Here is an 18,505-nt window from a genome sequence, read left to right on the forward strand (position 1 = left end):
AATGACTTTACATTTTTTACAGAGTGATTTTACAGTTTTTACAGAGGTGGTTGGTCCAGGGGCCAGGGGCCTGTACGATGAACGGAGCTCAACCTACCCAGAGGTGACCCAGGTTTCATTTGGTAAACCGGGGTTGACAACACCTGGTGACCTTGACAGGTGGTCACCACCAGTACTACGATGCTGATTTTGGAGTTGTTTTATCTAACCCCAAGTTGCCTAAACTGGAGTTCCTGCGCATTCCCGTAGCAGGGCAAGCACCACCAATCAGAGAGAGGTTATTCAGCGCATTACACTGGAATGCTGAGAAATGAAACATCAAAATGAAATGTCACTGCATTACTAGGCTATTTGTTTAAATTCCACTTTGTTCAAAAATATTCAGCCTTCATCCCAACAGTTTTGTAGCCTATCTTAACTTTTGTCATTACTTATGTAAAATAGTGTATCGGTAAATTATAAACCAAAATTATTTAAAATACTGCAATCATGTGCAGTATTTCACGTTTATAACTCAAATTGTGGAAATGTGCTGGATAATACTGTGTAGTTTAACAAAATCATTGTCAGCTTTGGCATGCGAGTTTATTCATTTTTATAAATTCAATTAGGCTTTTTATTAGCAGACATTCAGTCCTCAGCTACAAAACAGCATTGTATTGACAGTGTCTGTACACAATTAAAATGACAGGGCTTGCCCAACCAACTCTGAAATCAAAAATGGTTGTAAATGGATATGTGAGTTTTAATTTCACTGACAGCATTTGTCAGAAGGGGCGGATTTTGGAATGTGTTTTGCGCCTTCATGCGGTGGAATGGATCACTTTCACTGACCAATCATTTTCCAGCTTTAGGGCAGAGAGTAATTAAACCCAAACATAATCAATAACATAAACTGCTAATACCAGGTTTCCATGGCAGCATTCCTCGGTTCAAACATAGATATTCAGTAGGATGGGTTACTCGAGTTACTCTCAAAGTTAACCTGATGAGCCAGTAACTCCGCTTTGTAGTACAGGCTTCAGGTATTGCAGTGACCCTGTTCGTCTGTCTGCTTGTCTCTGTCTGCCCACATTGTTTTGGGTCACCTGAGTTGGCGCCAAACACTCAACATCAGGTAAATGTAGCATTGGGTAGGGACTCAAGTTGCCATCTCTGACTGCTCCTGTTTGCTCATATTTTATAACTAAACTAATCGTCAGCCTTGAGCCTTTTTTTGCACAAACAACAATCAGACAAAAACAAAAAACAAAACAAACAAAAGCATCAAGTGTGTGAAGAGTGAAAAAAACCCTGATATTAACTCAACTCCATTTTGTCAAAGTGACTCTTCACTCTTTAATCCCTGTTATGTTATTTTGCTGCTGACTGAACCCAACTTGCACATTTCTTTTCCTCTGCCACTTTCAGTCTTTCTTTTGTTCTCTCTGCTTCTCTCATTCATGTGATTAATAATGATTAAGAGTATTACACAATATTCTGTCATGGTTTAATCATAATAATTATAGTGAAGGGAGCAATCTCTCTCTCTCTCTCTCTCTCTCTCTCTCTCTCTCTCTCTCTCTCTCTCTCTCTCTCTCTCTCTCTCTCTCACACACACACACACACACACTCACTCACTCACTCACTCACTCACTCACTCACTCTCACTCTCTCTCTCTCTCTCTCTCTCTCTCTCTCTCTCTCTCTCTCTCTCTCTCTCTCTCTCTCTCTCTGTCTCTCTCTCAGCCTCCTGTTTGTCTCCTCAAAGAATCAGGGTTGTGATTAGTGTGGTGTTTTGTGTGTGTATCAATTGTTTGTGTGTGTGTGTGTGTGTGTGTGTGTGTGTGTGTGTGTGTGTGTGTGTGTGTGTGTGTGTGTGTGTGTGTGTGTGTGTGTGTGTGTGTGTGTGCGTGCGTGTGTGTGTGTGTGTGTCTGTGTCTGTGTCTGTGTCTGTGTGTCTGTGTGGTGCATTTACTGTATGTGTACCATTTGTATGTGTGTGGCAATCTGTGACATATATGTGTGTGGGGTTGTGCATGTGCCAGCTGTGCCTTCTTCTTCCGCTGTCCTCTAGCGTGCGTGGGGGTTTAGCATCTGCCCTCTATGGGGGAGCCTTTCGATTGCCCTGATTACAGGGATCAACACTGGCATCGCCGCGGCAACCAAAGGGCTTCCATCTCGATCAATACGTAAACATTCCTCCAGCAGGCCAAAACATCTGCTGCGGAATGCAGTGCTTCACGGGCCTCAAAACCGCTGCCAAGAGATCTTTAATCAGCCTCCAAGTGGCTTTTTTATTTGATCACAGAAATTACATCAAATTATATTTCATTTACCAGTCAGTTTTATTTAAAATGACACATAAAAGATTTATAAAACACACAATTAAGCTGTACACAAAGGCATTGTAGGGTTACAGTACCCTGCGGACACACACATGTACATGCAGTTACATCACTTATTCCAAAGACATACTGTACAGGATGCATATTGTAAGCAGTGCATTGGGGTAAATGCATCTGGGAAATTAGCAGCAAACAATTGGCAGGTTGATCAGACAGCCTTGAACATGAAATGATGTCAAATTACTATTTGCAATCACAGAGAAGGATACAAACAAGGACGCAACAAGGTTGTTTTCCATGTGGATAGAGATACTGTGAAAACAGTCCAGACAAGTGTTCAGTATCCCCTCGCCAAAAGAATACAAGTAGATTATCTGGCATATTATCTGACAGCCAATTGCACCTTTGTGGTATCCGCATAAGTTAAGTACAGCCTCTCTATGTGTAGGTGTGTCCAATAATGTGAGAAGCATAGTAAGTTATATATTGCACAACCACAAACATACAAGCTACACTGTTTACCCCAACATGTTCCACGAACTCTAAACTTTTGTGGAAACTTATTCCCGTTAAAGTTTTAGTTTTGTGACCAAATGTTTTAAGTAAATACTACAGACATTCATGCATATGCAGGACACAAAATCTTTAAGCAGATGATCAAAAACTTTGAAATGACTGAAAAGATTGAAAACATTAATTCCATAATTAGATTTTTAGTTTTTAGCAGCCCAAGTCAAGTATGTACTCCAAACTCTAAAATACACAGAAACAATGGTTTACACAAAAGATTTGAGTTGAAAACTAAAACGTTTACATAAGTCTTACATAAAATCAGACATGTTATGTGAAAACAAATGTTATGAGAAAAAATGAAATCTTGATTGTTTTAGTAGCTGCTACTCAAAAATATAACATGCTCCATTGACATAAATATTTCGAGAATGATGCAAAAATCAATGCAATTAGTACTTAGCAGAGAGTTAAATGTTTAAAGTAAACAAGCACAGCATGTTTAGCTATGTTGGTTCTAAGTTTTTGATTTCAAAATTAAAAGTTTTATGTTTTCCCATTTTAGAGCCAAAAAAAAATCTTGGTTGGCTTTTTGATTGCTGGTTTATACTAATGCACTAGGCTACCACCCCTCTGTTTAAACCAAATATAACATGAACTTTAATTCCACAAACGTGAACAATGCTTTATATCAAGTTTTTTTTCATTTTGTTCCATGTGAGTGACAAAAAAACAGTAGACAATGACACAACAATCATACAATGCACAACAATCTGTTCTAAAATGTAGACCCAGTCATAGAGTCAACTGTCAATACATGACAAAGAACATTACAAATCAAACTCAACACATTAGGCAATTTAGTCATTTATTTGTTGTCCATTTCTGAATCTTTTATTAGGAGTTGGAGGCTGAAGGAGCTCCATATAACTTGCAATAACATGTCCCCCAAAATAGTGTCAGACTTCACAACACAGTCAGTTGTTTGTCCTTTGGAGTGTTGAGCAGAGCTGATATATCATAGAGTTCTTGTGGTCCCATATCGGCTGCCTGTGGAGCATAAATAATAAGTGTAAGGCTTTCATGAGGACTTGTTGGATTAGGCCTCTATAGCATGATCACGGGGTTTGCTACACTGGTTTATACAAAAGTTCAATATGTGTACAAAAGTGCAATATGTCATCATGAAATTGCAACGTATCACTTGCAAATACACTGCAGATGTATGATACAAGAAAAAGATTTGAATGAAAGGCCTACACAATGCTAGCCTAACTAGCAGTAGCTAACATACTAAGCCAAACTGCTAACATAACATACACACAGTGTAGCATCAAGAGCACCTAAGGTCACACACAGCAACATAGTAAACTTCTACACATACACACCAACACACTTTTATGGGTCTTTTCTTACCTTGAAGTGAGGTTGATAGACACATTTTTCCATGCCAAGTTGTCAGTTGTGGTTTGATGGTCACATGGTGTTGAGTAAATCTATCCCCCATCGACAGATTCACCATTTTTAGAGAAGTTTGTATTTTATGTTACATTTTAATAAAATAGGGTTATATGGTTCTGACATGAAGGGGTTCTTCTGTACACAAGACAGAAGCTGGTAAACAATAAAAAAAACAACTAAAACAACCAAAAAAGTGAGTGCCCCAGCCTTAGGATTCGAACTCTCAACCTCAAGATAAAGACATGTTAGTGTGGTTACATGCAGAGGACTTTCCCTTGCACCACTCCTCAACTGGTAAGAGTCATGCAGGTTTTGTATTTATTACAAAGTTAGACCTGTTTGTTAGAAAGTATTGGACTTACTCATTATTAACAGTCAAATGTGTTTCACACATTCCACTTCAAATCCGGCCAACTGACATCATACTAAAACAATAATGTTTGAATGTGATTTTTTAAAAACCTACATTCCATGCTTGGAATTGAACTGGCAACCATCATGTTTCAAGGCCAACTGCTTGAGTGTTAGCCTAATACTGCCCAAGCACAACATGCTGACATCCATCTCATATGTCAGATATTAGTTCCAATTGACATGATTTAAAGAATTTGTAACTTTCACAGGTTCGCGCGAAAATTAAACAATAAATACCTACTAGAGTGTTTTTTTATTGATAATATAGGATTCAAACCTGCAATCATCTGATCTTGTGGCCATTTCCCTATCAAGACTACAGCAGCTCAAACATTGTCTTGCTTCACCTTAAATGTGGAAAAAAATGCTAATTAAAGCTGGAGTCATGGGTCAGGTGGCCATCTGAACATTTTCATACCGTGTTCCAGGAAGTATGGAAGTAGGTAAGGTTGTCTCCATGTCGGGGATTGAACTTGCAACCATTGAATTTGAAGACCAGCTGTTTAACCACTACTCCATGGTCACCTCAGCTGCTGTCATGACATCTAACCAGTCATATTCCAGATAGAGTTCCAATTTACAAACTCAAAGACATTGTGTTAGGATGTCAGTTTTACTTAAAAACACAATGCCAACCAGAGTTAATTTATTGGTACCTGAAAACTTGTTGAGAACACCTAAAATGTGTATGTCATCAGGACATTTTTGCAATACTGAGTACTACAGCGTAAACTTTTCTAGTCCATAATACTGTTGGGGAATACAGTGTAGATAGTACAATAACACCACCATGCGTTTCAAATTACCTTTCCTCAAGAAGAGGAAGAACTAGGGAAGCAAGATATGCTATTGCATCACACCGTCAAAACAAGTGTTAGAAAAAAAACAGGCTTGTTTAGCCTGGCCAGCAAAACAGCCACTTAACTGTATAGAAACACAATAATGTAGAAAGTGGTCTCACGTCTGAATGAACAACATACAGTATTTCACAACTAGACAGCTTCCACAGCCTGTAAAAGACCCAAGATGTGACAAAAACAAGAGATAATGTGGCAAAAGCTATATCCATTACCATTTTAGCAAGTTTGTCAGCACAACTGGGCTTTTCAAAATGTCAATACACTGCATGCAATGCTGGCAAGACCTCGGTCAAGTCACTTCCACATGTTCACACGTACAATCTCACACTTTGACAGACTGGGTCTCAGATGACTGAACTTCACAAGAAAGAGTATGGCCTCGTTTGGCATGACTGACTAACTGACTGCGTGTCTTGTTTAACCCTTCATGCAAAGCCTCTATTATGAGCTTGTTGCTACCAACGTTGCTATGGTCAATTCACAATCTGTTATTAATGACTTGATAATATCAGAGTAATGTTGCAACTAGATTGCATTCTCACAGAAAATACTGGAAGCGGGCTTGCCTTTTGAGGCAGAGATGAGCAGTTTTATTTTTATTTATATCTCTATCCCTAAATTAAAAACAAACTACTATTGAGAAAACAAAGCTAAAAGAAATGTTGGAAAACTCCCATCCACCCAGTCAGAAGTTATGGGCCAAACAATTCAGCCATCTTGGATTCAGCCATATTGAAAGTGTTGTAGCTCCACGTTTTGGGGATATACTAAATGACATACATGGTATTTTAAGTTGGCTAAGGAACACTGCATATGATATAATTTTGAGAATCAACATGGGTCCGAGTGGGATTCGAACTCACAACCTCCATATCTCTAATCCAGCACCTTTGCCATTGATACTAAATGACATACATGATATTTTAAGTTGGCTAAGAAAGACTGCATATGATATAATTTTAAAAATCAACATGGGTCCGAGAGGGATTCAAACTCACAACCTCCATATCTCTAATCCAGCACCTTTGCCATTGATACTAAATGACATACATGGTATTTTAAGTTGGCTAAGGAACACTGCATATGATATAATTTTGAAAATCTAGTGTTTGAACGGTGTCTCTATCTCGAAAGGCCTAGGAGGAGATCCATTTTCTATTTTTACTGCCCTGCACAAGAGAAGCAACAAAGCAAGCAACAAAGCAAGCAAGCATAATAAACTGTACTCATGGATTACTATAAGCGATTACTGCAAGCCCGCTTAATGATGTGATGATTTTTCTGCAAGCAGGCTATGGACAGATAGCAGCCAATGGTTTCAACTGTAGAATGTAGGGTCCTCATTCAACCACTGAAAAGCAGTCATGCAGTCATGTCAAACGGGCCCAACGTTACACATGGTCCACAAAGTCACTGTCAACATGGGACTTTGGGGTCACATTGAGGTCAGATCATGTGTCTTGGTCTTGCCTGTTTAGCTTCACACTCGAAAGCCATTTGTGCGTTCACACCTGCCCGAACGCATCACTTCACAGAAGGAACACAAGCGGACTGGAGAGACTGGGGAGCAAAAGTGCACAGTGTAAATTTAGCAGAGTTCAAAATCCATACAGTCTCTCTAGTGTATTTTGTACTCTCTCTAATATTGAATTAACATTGCAAGTTTTTACATTTTCCTGGTGGAAAGTAACTGAACCGAGCAAAATAAAAGAGCAAAATGCACAAATGGTTAACTCCCATATCCACCCATTTAAGCTGCTGTCAAATCATTCATTCTAAAACTATTCCAAAATGTATGTGCATCAGTCTGGTATGCTCTGTCCTTCCAGGATTGTGTCAGAGATTCTAGGAGTATCATATCTTATCCACTCTCTCTGAGTGTGTGTGTGTGTGTGTGTGTGTGTGTGTGTGTGTGTGTGTGTGTGTGTGTGTGTGTGTGTGTGTGTGTGTGTGTGTGTGTGTGTGTGTGTGTGTGTGTGTGTGTGTGTGTGTGTGTGTGTGTGTGTGTGTGCGTGCGTGCGTGCGTGTGTGTGTGTGTGTGTGTGTGTGTGTGTGTTTACTTGCATGAGTGTACTTGCATGACTGTACTTGCATGACTGTATGTGTGTGTATGTGTTTTTGTGTGTGTGTGTAAATATGTGTCGATACTCAATCTCACCCTTCGCCTCCAGTCAGCCACTTACCGCAGGACATCTTTAATCCCTCCCCCACTGAGCCCTCAGAGGTCTGATCAGGCCAGAGAACTACAGGGATTGGCTTAGCTCTGCCCCCTGCGTTCTTACACACACGCACTCATACACGCGCGCGCACACACACACACAGACGCAGGCATGCAGGCTGGCAGGCAGGCAGGCAGGCAGGCAGGCAGGCAGGCAGGCAGGCAGGCAGGCACGCACGCACGCACGCACGCACGCACGCACGCACGCACACACACACACACACACACACACACACACACACACACACACACACACACACACACACGTAAATCATTCAGTGACTGAAAACTCACCTTTAGCCCTCCCCGCATAACTGTCACAGCAGGTTTGGAGCCACACACCCCATTGGCTGATTTAGTGACCCAGGAATGCCAGGCAGGTAGCCCAGACACTAGTTATTGGAGATGCTTCCTGGGCACTGCACCCAGGGAAAATATGTGCAGTTCAGACTTCAACAGAGTTCACCCGCCCCCCTAATATCCTAATCGTTTTTCATGACCAATTTTAAGCAAAATTATAGTAAAATAAGGCAGGCATTTCCAATTTGAACGTAGTTTTCCCCTTTCACATTTCACATTCTCGATTCTGCTGAAAGTAGCACAAGAGTACGGTAAGACCAGGCTAGGGCTGTCTGTTCGTAAAGTAGAGTTGAGATACTGTATTACTTTATTATAATCCTGAAGGAAAATAAGCTGTCCATCTAGCAGCATAATAGACATCACACCTCTTTACAATGCTAACAAGTATTCCATTGAATGTTAAATGTTGAATGGTAAATGTTAAATGTTCATTTGTACTGTATTTATAATTTATTATTGTCCATTGTTACCAGTCCATCACTGTTACCTGTCCTGTCTTGCACTTTATGTCAGTCTGAAAAATGTCAGTTTTGTATATGTCTTGTCCTGGCATGGTACAGAGAGAAAACGTAATTTCATTGTTCCTTGCATGTCTTGTGCATATGATGAAAGTGATAATAAAAGCTGACTTGACTTGACTTGACTTGATTGAAAGAGGTTTGAATGGGTCTCTCCAGTGTAAGCAGGTGATATTTTTGTATAATGATTGCTCCACATGTATGGTACCTACCTAATGAGCTTCGTTAATGAGATGGGAGTCTTTGTGTTTCTTGCACCTCAGCAAGTCATCTACTTTGTGTCGGGGTCCAGCATGCTGTACACTCTTTGTTTGATTGTTCCAGATTGTGCTTTATATAACTGTAATGGCTCAGAATGAGACCTTACCTTGTACCTTAGCACATACAGTACTTTTACACAATAAAAATGTCAATGTCAATGCAACACTTAGATAATGCTCTGTGACCAAAATACACTCGAGTAGATTTTACATCAACTCTCTAAAGTACTGCACCTTTTTTTCTCATGTGAACCCCCAGACAATTGGCGACATACGGCAGCTTCCAGAGATGGTGTGTGAATGTGGGAATGTGTACGCCTATGTGTGCGATATGTGTATTTTGCTTTGAGTCAACTTCGTAGTTGTGATACTGCGCTATATAAATACATCACATGTTGTATTGTATTGTATTGTATTGTATTGTATTGTATTGTATTGTATTGTATTGTATTGTATTGTTTACTGAGTAACAACATGAATTTTACATAGGCCTACTGTACAGTGATCACAAGAGGTAATTTTCTGAAAACGGGCTGATGCAAGATGATCAGTGGTGATTCCGTCTTTTTTCATTTCACAACAAGTTTAGTCTTAATCATTTGAAATGGCCATCTTTATAACAAGCATCTAAAAAAGGGTCTGCGACCAAAAGATTCCCAGCTTGTGTGTGTGTCCTCATTCATCTTTGGTCGGGTGTTCTGTTGCTGTGCTTTCCTCTTCTAAACTCTCTCTCTCTCATCTAGTACAGGGATGTCAAAGATGCCGGAGTGGGGCCTTCCACGTCTTGATAATGTCGTATAAATTATTTTAGTGTGTCTGATTAGCAAAAATCTCCTCCCTGTGCGATATATCTGTGCGATATATGCCTTTATAATTGCATTTTATGAGGAGTCCTAATTGCAGCGAACAAGTGCCATAAGAAATGATGGCTCACATCATGTCCCATAATGTCCCATTACTGTCATTAACAGTTTTCCAAAGTGCCCAAAAAAGGACGATGAGGATATTTCAATGAGTATGCACTTCAATCTGGCTCTTAAAGGCCAACTGCTGTCCTTTCAACATATAATTGTATTGCAGTGCTTACATACTGACGACGCAACATTTTTTTTTTGCCCAGCCCTTTCCAAGATCCTGGTCATTCTAAAAGGGTGATTTTTTTAACATTATTTTAACAATGCCTTGACATACTCCAAATGTCATTCCCAAAGTAATGCAACATCAGGAATGGCAGAAAGTCTCCTTTAATAGGCTAAGGCAAAGCTATCCAAAATATTTTGGACACAAAAAAACAATAAACAATGCATAGTCCCATCACATTAAAATGCTTGCTTCATGGCTCGTTTTCTAAATCTGTTGACTTCAATTCATTTCAACTTTCAAATACTCTGTGATGATGCAAACATTTGCAAAGTTGAAATCTTCCAAAACGATTTCTGCGTGTTTGTTTTGAGAGCCATTGAGTAAGTGTGTACGGTGCTGCACTGCAGTTGAGCAATAGCAAATATAGAGTAATTGGATTCAATTAGTGTAATTGCGCGTAATCACTGTAATCGTTTATGGCATAAACATTTCCTTGTTGCAGAACATTTAATTGTGTGGATTGCATATTTATATTTTACCCAATGCATTATTTTCATAATAATACATTTCAAGACATTTATAGGCCTACATTAAACTACTTTTGAAGTGAAATTTGACATAAGTTGCATCCTCCATGCTCACTTTTAATGAAGGACAGAGGCTTGGTGCGATCACTCTCATTTCGTCTCAAGGAGATGAGGGTTTGGGGTCGCTCATTGCATTTGACTGTCACCACGGTAATGATGTTTAATTATTACTTTGATTAAGGAGAGTAATGACCCATAAAAAACAACTATCCATCCATTATCACTCAGTGGATTGGTGTGTGTGTGTGTGTGTGTGTGTGTGTGTGTGTGTGTGTGTGTGTGTGTGTGTGTGTGTGTGTGTGTGTGTGTGTGTGTGTGTGTGTGTGTGTGTGCGCGTGTGTGCGTGTGTGCGCGTGTGTGCGCATGTGTGTGCGTGTTTGTGTGCGTGTTTGTGTGCACCTGTGTATGTGTGTGTGTCTCTCTCTCTCTCTCTCTTTCTCTCTCTGTGCGTGCGTGCGCGCGGGGGTGTGTGTTAGTATTTACCCTTCATTCTCTACTCCTCCCTCTCTTGTGCTGCTATTTCAAGTCATTAAGGACGAAGGGATAGGGGTAAATTAGTCTGTGCGTGTGTACGTCTGATACAGTATGTCAGCATGTGTGTCTTGGAAGTGTAGAAATGTACTGTATATATGCATGCATTCAGCCTCCAGAGAATAGAATACGCTACTGACTGATGTGAGAAGAGGAGACTGTGGAGACAGGTATTCATGCAGACATCGTTATGTCTGTGGCTATCCACAACGTTGAGGTATAATGAATTAGTACAGGGTATTGCAGGCTTTTTTGCTTTAATGGTCACAGATGCAGAGGATTAGGTGGAATAGAATAGAAAGCAGCCTTTGGCTATTATGCTTGTAACACAAGCTGAGTCACACACATACACAAATGCACGCACACACACTAATTCACACTCCATCCTCTTGTCTCTGCCTCACTTGCTCTCTCTCTTTCTTTCTCTCTCTCTCTCTCTCTCTCTCTCTCTCTCTCTCTCTCTCTCTCTCTCTCTCTCTCTCTCTCTCTCTCTCTCTCTCTCACACACACACACACACGCACGCACACAGGCACACACGCGCACACACACACTGTTGCTGCTGTGACTCTCTCTGTCACACACACACACAGACACACACACACACACACACACACACACACACACACACACACACACACACACACACACACACACACACACACACACACACACACACACACACACACACACACACACACACAACCTTATGTAGCTCTGTCTCTGTCTTTGTGTCTCTGTCATGCACACACACATGCACACGCACATGCACACGAACACACACATAACTTTAAATTTAAACACAAAAAACACACACACACACACACACACACACACACACACACACAAACACACACACACACACACACGCACGCACGCACACACACACACACTCCCATGTCGCATGTCACATGTGACATGCGGTGCATGATGGGGTCACATGTGATGTATGGCTTCTGCTGCGTGTGTCAGATGGGGAGTAACAACAGTAATTATACTCTTTCCCCTTCATCTGGAAGATGAAAGCCCCCCTGTCTTGTAATAGCCTACTTCCGTCTGTCAAAACATCTGAAGTGTTCAGCTCTCTCTCCTCCCTCCCCTCCCCTCACTACCTATCTACGGTACTTTAGCTTCTTGCACATCTTGGATGAGAGAGATAGTGCGTCAGAGACTGTGATGTTCAAGGCTCTGATAGAAATGTTCTCTCTCTTGTCTAGTATGTCTCGTATGGCCGTAATTTTAGGGTGTGGGTGATGGGGACATGTCCATACCACTTTTGAGATGAGCCGAGCTTGTCCACACTTAATTGCAAATTTAATGCACATAGCTATATATAGCCATATTAATGTTCCCACCACTTTCCAAGTCAAACCTACACCTGTGTCTCTATCCACCTTTTCTCTCTTTGTCTCTTTCTGTTTCTCTGTCTCTCTGTGAACATTTTAAAGATAGACATGTACAGGTATGATGCCTTATGGAACATGTCATTTCCTCACTTGCCCTACTCTATCAAAAACTATTCATTGCTAAGAAATGTATACTTTTATTTTGGAAGAATGCACTACCCCCATCTTTTTAGACTTATGTGGACCAAATATCTTCTTTCTTGCCTTTGAGAAACATAACAAAGGCCATCTATTTGATGAGCTCTGGTGTCCTATAATTTCTGGTCTGACCAATTTGAACAGGTAGATTCTAAGCCTTGACAGGTATTCCACATTAAGATAAATAAATAATAATAATAATTATTATAATTATAATAACAAATATTATGTTGGTTATTAATTATATGTACATATTGAGATTGAAAGCAATGCCCTCCACATTTCTTTCTCTTTTTTTCTTTCTGTTTTCTTTAAAACTGAGCCCAACTTTTTTATGTTTTCAATGGTTGTGTGCTTGTGTGTAGTGGTGTGTGTGAATGTTCGTGTGGATGTGGGTGTGTGCGCGAGTGAGTGTGTGAGTGTGTGTGTGTGTAGGTATGGATGTATGGTTGTATGTTCTGGGGGGGGATGGGGAAATAATTGTAAAGGACTTGGAGACTGTACAAACAAAAGACAGAGAAAATGTGTTTGAGTGTCCTTTGAAATAAAAAGATTTAACAAAAAACAAAACAAAAACTATTCATTTCCTTAACACATCTGAAAAGTTGTTTTGTTGCTTTGATTTGGGATGAGATCCAGTTAAACATCTAGTTTGAAGTAGCCTACAGTGCAAATAAAGTGCACCAAGAAAGACAACTAAAGAAACAGTACCTGGAGGGTAAGAAAGCTATTTGACTGCATGAAGACTATAAAGAGTTTCAACACACCATAGCCAGTTCTGAATCAAGGCCCAGTACTCTTGGCATTGAGCAGATAGCCTCCATTTGATCCAACTGAATGGATAGAACTCACATCAACTACCACAAGTCCCCTGCCAATCCAAACCCTGTATGCATCCTGTATGCACCCTGTATGCTTATGCACCCTGTATGCTTAATTTCACAATAAATGAGATGTACCACCACTCACTCATGTATTGATGCGTCTGATTTTTTTGGTGCATATTAATCTTTGCAGAATGTTCACATACACAAAGATTTAGTAGGGAATCTATGCAAGTGCATGAGACCCCTGGCCACAGACTCATTACTCTATAAGGACACACCCGGTTCAGGTGCCATTAACGAGTTACTTTCCTCTTCCAATCTTTGTGTTGTCATTTTACAGGTGGCTGGCAGGCTGCCTGGCTGCCTACGGTAGCAGTGTGAGGCCAGCCATCTAAATGCAAATAAACACAAATATCCGGGCAGATGAGAAGAGCGAATGGCGTTTTATTGTCAGTGGCCCATGCTCAGGCTATTGTCTGGTGCACAATCTGTAGTCTGGGCACCGTCGTGGTCGAATGATTGCTAACAGTGCACACAGTTGCCATTGCTTATTGTTGTGATGATTGTTGTTTGGAGGTTTTTGTCTGATGGGCCACCTCTAGATAGTGACACACGGACAGAGAAAAGGTCAAGCTGATAAGCATGCAGATGGTTGAGAGAGAGAGAGTAAGAGAAAGACAGAGAAAGACAGAAAAAGTTAGAAACAAAAAGACACATTAGGGAGAAGATCAAGCAGAAGGAAGGAGAGTAGAGAGATGTCAATATACAGACCTTGGACTGGGCTGAGTTGGAATAGCTTGCCGAGATGTTTATGTGCACAATACGCCTACTTTTTTTGGGTCTTCAGTCAGGGCCTCTGCTAAAGTTTTGGAGGCCCTGAGCATAACTGGTCAAGAGGCCCCCCTCGTAATTAAATAATAATAATATGTTTTTTAGTCAATCTCAATTAAGGAGGTCCCAATTTTGGAGGCAAGGTGGTTGAGGCCCTAAGCGCTCTGCTTACTCCGGCGACCCTGTCTTCAATTCTAATTGCTATCTCTTTTTCGTTCCTTGCCACACCATCCCCCTCGGACAGTCTCCCCTCGGTTTGTCAGGACTGCTAGATTTGGACGGGCCCTTGGCAAAGTAATCTGAAATGGGTCTCCAATCCACACATTACAATGTCATGAAGACCCAATTTTGGGCCCACCTTTCTCTGTTGGCCTGGGACAACTGACTCCTTTGCCCCCCTCTGCTGACTTCCCTGTACAGTGTCTAGATGTGCTTCATCTCCAAACTCCTACCCGACACACTCATCTATGATTTATCACTCACAACAGGTACAGCTCTTCTAAAATGGATTTTTTTTCTTTCTGTTTTTCTTTCTGTGTCTTGCTCTACATGAAAAAAGAACATAAGCTGTCATAATGAAAAGGCAGTGCATTCAGACAGAACACAAAGGAGAGAAACATAGATTGAAACACACAGAGAGAGAGAGAGAGAGAGAGAGAGAGAGAGAGAGAGAGAGAGAGAGAGAGAGAGAGAGAGAGAGAGAGAGAGAGAGAAATGAAGAGACAGACTAGTGAATGGTGAAATGTCTGATTGCGCTACTTCAGAGACGGAAAGACCTTCAGTCATTTTAGCTTCCTGCATTATCTTTCATCAGCCTCATCTGTATGAAATGAAAACATTAATTATCACAATGAGATGAGTCTTTCCATCTTTTCTTTCTTTGTTTTTTTTCTCCAAATTATGTATATTTGAAATGCAGAATGAGGAGTTATGAGTACAAACAGACTGCATTATCTCTATTTTCTCTTTAGGTTGACACCTGTATCCGCATGGGAGGGGGATTTAGAAGGTTACATTGGTTGGTTCATAATGTTATTGTCTTAGACCTTCATAAATCTCAACAGGCCATAAGGCCATAATAAACAGAGAGAGAGAGAGTGAGAGTGAGAGAGAGAGAGAGAGAGAGAGAGAGAGAGAGAGAGAGAGAGAGAGAGAGAGAGAGAGAGAGAGAGAGAGAGAGAGATGAGAGAGAGAGAGAGAGATGAGAGAGAGAGAGATGAGAGATGACAATATGTTAGTTCTTTTGTCTGAGGCTGAAGTAACATTTAATCAGAATTGTTGCTATTCCAGCGAACAACCTTGAAGAGAGTAATGCTAATAAATGAATCCTGCATAACTGATACCAATAAGGTCTCTGTTTTTTTTCTTCTTTTTTTTGAATAAATTTAAGCAACCTTGAATCACAATAGGCCAGTGGGGAAAACCTGAAAATACCCTTTGAACTGTTGGGTTGTAGGGAATTTGATAGAATAAAGGCACTTTGGAGAAATTAGCTGTCCCCAGCCTTTCAAATGTCCAGTGTTTGGTAATATACAATATTCTGTTCGTGCTAAACCCTCAACTGTATTTTGTCTTTGGATAGAATGTGTAAAGCATTCAACTTGTATCAGTTGTCCTCTCACATAGGCTATGGATTGGGCTTTACTGTCCCACTGAGGAATAAGCTACCCCCTGCCCTTCGAAAATAACCATGGTAAATTATGTTTTCATCGTTTTTTTTAGCATGGTTCGTGAATATGGTTCAATCATGGTTTGACTATGGTTTAACTATACCCTTAAGAAAATGAACCATGGTTTTACTATGGAAACAAAACATGGTAGTTATTCCTATATTACGCTTAGCTGACACTTTTTTTTTTTTAAATCCAAAGCTTGTATTAGGGACAGTCCTTGGAGCAATGTAGGGTTAGGTGCCTTGTTGAAGGGCACTTGAGCCATGGATGGAGCTGTGTGTAGTGGTAGATTCGAATATGCAACTTAGAACCATGGTTACTACATTAAAAGTGTTGTGTGTTTATGGCATGTTTAAAATGAATATGACACCAATGTTTATATTCAATCTTTTTACTTTTAATTGCATCTGAAGATGTATGACAGAAACAAGTCAGAGACTATTTTATGAAAAAAACTAAAATATGGTGAGGTTGTTCCCATTTATTACTGCATAGCCGACCTTCAACTGTGATTATACATTTTTACATTTTGGATCAAAATCTTTCCAAATTAAAGCCCATTTTAGCCACATTCTCAAGAATCAGTAATGCATGCCACGGTCACACCGAGAGGACATAGTAGTGTTATAATAAATAGTCAAGGTCAAAGAAGAGTTTGCATGCAGTACTGTACAGTTACTCAATGGTGCACTGGGCACCACTATCTCAGTGTGAATGCCTTGGTGATAAATGTATAAATAAGTAATAAGTAATAATGTATATATAAGTAAATGGATAAATAAAGGAAATATACAGTATACATTAGAGTATTTCTGACTGTGAAGCATGTGAGAGAGCAGGTTGAGAGGTCAGAACCTGTAATGATACCTGCCACAATCACAGCGTGTCACCAGAAGGAGAGAGAGAGAGCAAGAGAGAGAGAGAGAGAGAAAGAGAGAGAGAGAGAGAGAGAGAGAGAGAGAGAGAGAGAGAGAGAGAGAGAGAGAGAGAGAGAGAGAGAGAGAGAGAGAGAGAGAGAGAGATATTCTAAAACACCACATGAACCTGCACATATATAGAGAGAGAAAGAGCAAGTTAGTGTAAGTAAGAGAGAGTTTGAAAGACAGAGAGAGAAGGAGAGAGAGAGAGAAAGAAAAAAAGAAAACGCAAGTAAGACAGGTGGAGAGAGATACTGTAGAGAGAGAGAGAGAGTGAGAGAGAGAGAAGAGCGACACAGCTGATGACAGGTCCCACGTCACCAGGGAGACGCACATCTCTCAGGCCCACGCGCCAAGCTGCTGATATGGGGGAGCGAAATGCTCTTAGGCCCCTTTGAAATGCTAATGGCGGTGTGATTGGGCTCGGTTGCACTCGAGCTGTTTGGGTTTTAACAGTACTGTAGTGACGGCGGCGGTGGCGGTGGCGGCGGCGGTAATGACAGTGGTGGCGGTCACCCCATGTCGTGTTCCTGACTGATGATGTTCGAGTGTCATACGTGCATTCCCGGTTTGACTGACTCACTCACTAACTCACTCCAGCCTGTAGAGAGGAGCACAAAGAGAGCTGAAAGGTGAGAGTCAATGCATAGACGCATACAAATGCTAGTCAGGTACTGCTGTACAAGGAACTACGGTACATATACAGTATATAATATACCTGTACATATAATATGTAGGCTATATTGCACACCATATGCACTCGTACGCACGCCTGCACTTACGGTAAGTATGAATGGACACACACAAATACAAACAGACACAAAGAAGTCTGTCCTGCACCAGAAAAGAAATATGATAAATGCAATGAATTTAACGGGAATCGCAACCAAGCTAACACAGACATGCTTCATCACACACAGACTCACCCAGTGTTAGGTAGCCATTAGCCTGTTTTGCCACCACGAATTACATTGCCCTGGAAACGCAATTAGTCGAAAAGGGAGGTCCAATTATTATTCTCGCTGACAACCATTTCACAAAGAGCCTGACAAATTTTTGGCCATTACTCATGCTTTGTGGAAATTAGATTGAAAGGTGAGGGAAAACACTGGAAGAACAAACTGAGAAAAACAGGAGATACAGTCAAGGGATAAAGAGAGTTGGGAGTGGGAGGGAGGGTAAATAGACCGGTAAATAAAAATGTTCATAAAAGCAAATATACTAATTGTGCAAATTAAAGCAGTTGTGTTGTTTAGATGCTCCATTTTGTCATTAGTGGAGCAGGATTACCATTTAAAGAAAACAAACATAAGGACACACACACACACACACACACACACACACACACACACACACACACACACACACACACACACACACACACACACACACACACACACACACACACACACACACACACACACACACACACACACACACACACACACACACACACACACACACACACACACACACACACAAGCACATTTTCCTCAAAAGGCACACTTACACTGTACACATTTGTGTGTACTGCAACATACACGTATGAACACAATAAGCACAGTGTGATGAGTGCTAACGTATAG

General features: G+C 40.7%; 1 long non-coding RNA gene across 1 annotated transcript; it reads right to left on the reverse strand.

Moving 5' to 3' along the window:
• Nucleotides 1–3,701: 3,701 nt before the first annotated feature.
• LOC134455672 (uncharacterized) lies at nt 3,702–4,837 on the reverse strand. The gene is made up of 3 exons (XR_010036142.1): nt 4,661–4,837; nt 4,254–4,333; nt 3,702–3,887 (listed from the first exon to the last, which is right to left on the reverse strand). It is a non-coding gene; the product is annotated as an uncharacterized LOC134455672 (long non-coding RNA).
• Nucleotides 4,838–18,505: the final 13,668 nt, after the last annotated feature.

This window comes from Engraulis encrasicolus, chromosome 9 (genome assembly GCF_034702125.1).
Source record: "Engraulis encrasicolus isolate BLACKSEA-1 chromosome 9, IST_EnEncr_1.0, whole genome shotgun sequence".
Lineage (NCBI taxonomy): Eukaryota > Metazoa > Chordata > Actinopteri > Clupeiformes > Engraulidae > Engraulis > Engraulis encrasicolus.